The 6,846-nt window shown below is 34.7% G+C and overlaps 1 long non-coding RNA gene across 1 annotated transcript in view; it reads right to left on the bottom strand.

Annotated features, from left to right (window-relative positions):
• The window catches only part of LOC128248176 (uncharacterized), a 20,128-nt gene extending 14,957 nt beyond the window's left edge, over positions 1 to 5,171 (bottom strand). Inside the window, exon 1 of the long non-coding RNA XR_008264476.1 lies at positions 5,088 to 5,171. This is a non-coding gene — a long non-coding RNA (uncharacterized LOC128248176). The remainder of the gene's footprint in view (positions 1 to 5,087) is intronic.
• Positions 5,172 to 6,846: the final 1,675 nt, after the last annotated feature.

Here is a 6,846-nt window from a genome sequence, read left to right as displayed (position 1 = left end):
TATATATATATATATATTAAAGTTAAATTTGGGATTACAGCACACGTTACAATATAAGGGAAAGAATCTGAAAAGGCAGTAGTCCTTTTAAAGTATTTTTCACTTATTTGAACAAATTTTCAAAAGTAAAGCATGAAGTTTTGTTTAAACTCTGTTGTTTCAAAAATTTGTTTACAGAAATGTATTCAAATCAAGTGAGTGCGTCCTTGATAATGATAATAAAAGATTTGAGGATTGTGTATCCTCTGTGATTAGTCGAAAAATAGTTTTCATAAAAGCATTCAGATCAGGTAATAATTGTTTTTACAATCATAAGAAGATAAATGTTATTTTACGTAAATATATCTAAATCAAGTAATACAGTTTTCGACAAAAAGATAAAACCTGTCTGATTTGTCAATCAGGGGATGATAAACTTTTAGTCTCACTGCGATCAGAAATCATAACTGTTTGCACCATCTTAAATTGAATAAAAGGTGAGAAGAGAAATAAGAGACCATTTATAGTTCTCGGGTCTGGGAGTAGCGACAAGCATCTGGATGAAATTTGACAGTTATTACTGTTTAATACAGAAATGGTTGGTCAAAATTGCCTTTTGCTTTACAAAACAATTTGGTTTGTTGATAGCAGTCACGTGATTACTAGACGGTTGTGTTTTTGTGAAAAAGGTGGCTTAGATTGCTTTTTCTTCAAAAACTGTGTGGGTAGTTAATGGTTGTCACATGTCGAAAAGATAGTTCACGATTGTTCTGATTTCGAACCGTTGTAGTGGAACCAAGAAAGGCTTGTTTGGTGATTTGGTTCTGCTACAGTTCAGTAGTTTTCGGCTGGTTTTTCGGGCTTTATAAATATGGCTCATAAGTAGAGAATGGTGTGTATGTGTGTATGTATGTGGTTTTTCTCGAAAATGCGAATAACGGGTTTATGTGTGCTTGTGCGTGTGGGTGTCTGTACATGTGTGCGTGTATGTGCGTGTTCTATTTGTGTGTGTGTACCTGTGTGTTTACGTAAGTGTGTGTGCGTGTGTGTATGGAAATGTGTGTGTGCTGCAGCTTTCAGGACGATGTGTGTATATACGTGTGTATGGGTGTGTGTGTATGCCTGTGTATGTGTTTGTTTTATTTATCAGGGTGGAGAATATATTTGTGCACGTGTGTATGTGCGTGTGTATGTGTTTGTACGTGTGTATGCATGTGTCTCTATGTTCACGTTACGCTTGTCGGAGTGGAGTGCATGTGTACGTATGTGTGTGTTTGTATGTAAGTGTTTAATGAATGTAAATTTGTAAAGTGTATATTATATTCTATTAAAATCTCAAATTTATATTTAACATCTCTTGCCAATTTTATTCGGTAATATTTGTTTCCGCTGTATATAAATAATAGATTTGTATATCTTCACTTTTATAGATAGAGAGACTTACCAATGGAAAAGTGAAACCAGAGCCAAACTGATGAAGAATAAACTCATGTACAAAACTAATGTAATAAACTAGTTCCAGAGCCAACCCTGCAGATTCTTTTTGTTCCATTTTTCCTGTATATATATTCTATGATCTTTATGATTGTTTGAAACCGTAACAACAAAAATTTGATTAAGGGACATTTCTTTTAGTTCCGCCGATGTGTAAAGAAGTGAGAAAAAGATTGCCAGCATTAAAAGGCACCTGCAAAAGGAAGCTACAAGAAATGTCTAGGAGATTAGATTTTGTTATCAGGAGGATGGATACTAAAAATATAGAAGCCACTAACTTATTGATCTATGCAGGAAGGTTAGTAATCACCAGAACATTAGATATACCACAGGGAAAGATTAAAAAGAGGAAATGTGGAAAAGGAAATACAAAATAAAGTGGAGACGCTAAGACAAGATCTGAATAGAATAGAAGCGTGGAAACGGAACAAGATAGGAAACAAATTGCAAAGCTTCTCTTGAGATGAAATATTTAGTGAAAAATAAAGTATTTGGGGTAATAATAGAAGAGTTGATACGGCGTATCATAGCATTAGCAGACAAGCACTCCAGATATCAGAAAAGAATAGTTCAACAGAATAGATTATTTGAGACAGACAAAAGGAGATTTTATAACCAAATAAATAGTGGAGAACGAAATACTGAAGATGAGAAACCTGATGCAGAGGAAGCTAGAAAGTTTCTGGAGTAATATTTGGGATAAATCAGTCAATCACATGGGAGATGTAGTATGGTTGAAGAAAGTGAGAGAAGAATCAGTGAGTGAGAAGCAGCCGTGTTAGGAAAAATGCCAAATTGAAAGTACCAAGGACCAGATTTAGTTCAAGGGTACTAGCGATAGAAATTCAGTAGTTTACATGGGAGGCTGAGGGAACAACTTCAGGATTACCGAAATGGAGGAATAAAACAAGATGGGATGACTAGAGGGAGGACAATACACATTACAAAGGATAAGAGCAAGGGAAACACAGTTAGTAACTATAGGCCGATCACTCGTCACAGGAACGCTTTCAGAAAGCATTTACAAGAATTTACGAAGCTACCGAGAAAACCTCCATAAACACATGCGATTGAAAGCGAGCTTGTGAGAAGATATATAAAAAGACTTCACATTAATTGTGAATTAGGTAATTTCAAGATTAAAATCTTATATGCATTTTCTTCCATCGTCATTGCAATATATGTAAAAAATATGTGAACACGTGTTAACATATATCATAGCAATGCAAGTTTCTACGTCTATACACAAACACTTGCAAGATTTGAGTGTTCCCACGACGACCGCATGAATTTATATCAAAATAGGACCGCAGAGAATGCGGGTTTTTGATGAGGAGTACATATATTCTACTAATATTTTATTTTTGATTTATTTAGTTGTATTCATAAAATAAGGATAAAAATCACGTTAATGGTAATTTTCAGGTAGTCAGCATAAGTAGTGCATGTATAAAATTTGAATGAAATTGGTTGGGGAGTTCTCGAGTTTTAGTGAGGCACACATACCGACACAGACAAACACATACACACACATACTCATACACAGATTCTCAGTTTTATACACACACACACACATACACACACGCACACACACATATAAATATATATATATGTGTGTGTGTGTGTGTGTGTGTGTGTGTGTGTGTGTTTATGTGTGTGTGTGCGCGCGTATGTGTGTAAATTTTAAAACAAAACTGTCACCACTACTACATGAACTTGATGATTGCATATTTAAATGCATGAAAGTACGAGTTCAATCAGAATGGATATTTGATATTCTATCATTTCATTATATGATATTAACATATATTATATCATTATAAGATTGTAAATAAAACGTGAAAATCAAAGTTGGAATTTCTTAGAGCAATATATATATTCCGGTTTCGGTTTAGGCGTTGTTTGTTGCTACAGATCGTGAGCGCTAAAAAAATAAAGTTAATAATAATAATAATAATAATAATAATAATAATAATAATAATAATAATAATGCAGTAGCAGGCAGGGGCTCTCATGGTTTCTGATCTTAACTGATTGAAAGTGTTAAACATGTACATTGTTTTGTCTTGGTATAAAAGATGGGCTACAGCAAATATTCTGCTTATTACCACAGATTTGCTTGCCAGTTGTTTAAGCATGTCCCTTGGTGGCTGAGGATATGTGCATCTATGATCACGAGTAGAAGTAGTGGGGGAGAATCATAGCCATGTGTTGAAAGGAATTCTTTGAGGTTTGGAAACATGGGGGTGTTGTTCATCATCCCTAAACAACCCTTATTCGGGGACCTTTTTAGCGAGATGTACTACTCGACCTGAAGAAAATTCTAACTGGGTCCCACTTGCAAGGTCATGCGCTGTATACCTTGATATGAGATCACTATGTCGTACGAGTTCGAGCTACTATTAACGTAGACGCTTCAAAGTCATTGATAGCACGACAGGCGAGTCAAAGATAGTAAGAGGCGGAATGTCGCCACAACGTAATAGTGGCGCCAAGAATTTGCGAGTGGACGGGGAACCAAAATCATAACAGTTGCGACGAGGATATAAACAATTCACGCGGACAACGTGCATGAACAATTTAGTCATATTAACTAAGACGTCTCCGAAACGGCCCGTCGATGAAACTTTTTGATCCAATGAACATTGTCTCTAATTTTAGTATGTCCTTTAAAAGCTGTAAAATGTCTGACTTTCTACTTTACACATGCTTTGTGTTCTAACTTGAAAAGCCACATCATACATCAACATGGATCTAAGGTATAAGTACAGAAGGATCTTAGCATGCCTTTTGAGGCCTCCGTTAGGTAGGTATACGTTATGCCATACGTGGCATTCAAAGGTATGCACAGATATATTGTCAGAGTAGTTGGTGGAGGTTAGTTTTTCATTGGACCGCATGAAAACAATACAAAAAAGGACGACTCACACAATCACGTTCCAACGAGTTCGAAAAAAAAAAAAACTCGTTGGAACGTGATTATGTGAGTTGTCCTTTTTTGTATTGTTTTCATGGAGTCTTTCGTGTCGTGGAGCCTCCTGATGAGGAGAGTGTCTGGTTCTTTTGAAATATGAAACGCATGTCATATTAACTAACACGTCTCTGAACAATATATAGTTTTAGAGAAATTTGGATGTTTATCCCTAATATATATATATATATATATATATATATATATGTGTGTGTGTGTGTGTGTGTGTGTGTGTGTGTGTGTGTTTGTATGTATGTGTGCGTGTGTGTTACAAATGCATACATACACATATATACAGAGATAAATAGATAGATATATCCATCCATCCATCCATCCATCCACCCATGCATACATACATACATACACACACGCCCACAGACATATTCATATACAGAAACAGAAAATACAATTAGTTTAGATTTAGACCTTTTACCCTTTATTCATTACCAATAAAATCAAATCAAGTTACAACTAGAACCCCTTTAAATTAGACACATTTCCCATTTTATTTATTATTATTAGAAAACATTGACGAACAAATTCAGTTTTTGAAATCCTATCTGAGTTATAATGCAAAAGAGTCATGTAAACATTTCATACAAATTCCATAAAGAAAATAAAATATTTTTAGAAGTTCACTTACGTATACTAAATAGAGAGAGCAATGAAGAAACACGGAAAAAATAACGAATGCGAAAACGATCCGTATTTATAACAAATGTAACACCTCCAGTACTAGTAAACAGCTGGTAACAATATATCTCTGTCTTTATTATCCCAAAACTGAAATGTATAATAATGACATTTTATAAAATACTAGCTGTCAGAGACATTTTATGGCTCGTAGTGAAGTGGAAACAATGATTTCGTTATTTCTCCTGAACTGAATAAACAATTTTGCCCCGATCGACACAACACAATGAGATAAATAGATCGATAGGTAGACAGATATGCGCATAAACAAGCTCCGTCAGATTTTTGGCGACACATCTTTCAAGAGTTTTAACTTTTTTGCCCATTCAGTTTTTTTAAAACCTTACATTTCAAATATCTAACGTGAAACACAAGGATGCCTCAGCAATTGAAATGGTATGCTGCAATCGTTGCTTTAAAAAGCGCAGAATAGTTTGCTGAAAGTTTCTCTTTATTTATTGAGCAAATGTGCCAGAAATAATCGATAAAACATTCAGAAGTCACAATATTCAATCCTTGTGTATCGACATCACACTTCTTCAGTTTTCCAAATTTACGATCATTTTACAATTCTCTTTTTCTTCTGTCAAGAATCGACACTAAACTCTTCGGGGAACTTATATCAACTATCTTCCTTTCGCATGAAGGTTGTTTATTTCCTTTTCTGTCCGTCAATGTTCTCTTCTCATTGATCTTCAATAGCATTCTTTCTTGGATTACGACCGAAGCCGTGTCGCTGCACAATAGAACACCAGGAAGTTGCAGCATCTTTCCTATTGTCTTCATTCCCGTTCACACTGTTATCGTTGGCTATTTTGCTCGGCATTTTCATACATAAATGAGTTGTATTTTAGCTTACCACCGACGGGTAATTTTATCAAGATATTATCTCCAGCAAAGTTGCCCACCACGTTATATCAGGTTTTATGTGTCCTGTAGAAAGGATGGGAAAGGTTTGATCATTCGTGAAGATAGTGTTAATGCAGGGGATGAGTACAGAAGAACACAGCTAATATGTAAAAAATGATACGTGTGTACGTGGGAAGGGGCGAGTAAAAATGGGTGGTTGAGGAGAATATTGGGAAAGAAATTTGAAACCCAGAGGACTACAGTTTTGGTGAGAAAATATGTTCCTGTTCATTATGGAGGTGAATGGCAGGAACTCTCGTCATGGTGAGGATGTAAGTATACCTATTGGTGTTAGATGAATGATCAACGAAACGAAAAGGAAATGTTGATTTTGAGTCAAACTTTACTTCTGATTGTCTCTAAAACTCATAAAGATCACAGTGTATACATAAGAAAAACCAAACAAAAAGTAACAGTAGAGTTAGATGAATGATCGGCGGAACGAAAAGTAAATGCTGACTTTTAATCAAATTTTTCTTGTAACGGTTTCTAATAATCATAAAGATCACAGTGTATATAATTAGGAAAAGCAAAACAAAAAGAAACTAAAGGATTGGCTCTGAAACAAGTTTATTACATTAGTTTATTAAATGAGTTTATTTTTCATTAGTTTATTGTAAATTGATTTGGCGTTGGTTTTGGTTTTCGATTGGTAAGTTTCTCTATCTATAAAAGTGAAGATATACAAAACATTTATATACAGCGAAAACAAATATTTCCAAATAAAATTGGTAAGAGATGTTAATTATAAAGTTAAGATTTTAATAGAATATAATATAAACCTTTGCAACTTTACAGTC

This window comes from Octopus bimaculoides, chromosome 6 (genome assembly GCF_001194135.2).
Source record: "Octopus bimaculoides isolate UCB-OBI-ISO-001 chromosome 6, ASM119413v2, whole genome shotgun sequence".
In the NCBI taxonomy this organism is placed as follows: Eukaryota; Metazoa; Mollusca; class Cephalopoda; order Octopoda; family Octopodidae; genus Octopus; species Octopus bimaculoides.
Note: the sequence above shows the minus strand (reverse complement) of the source record. Positions and strands in the feature narration are given on the sequence as shown.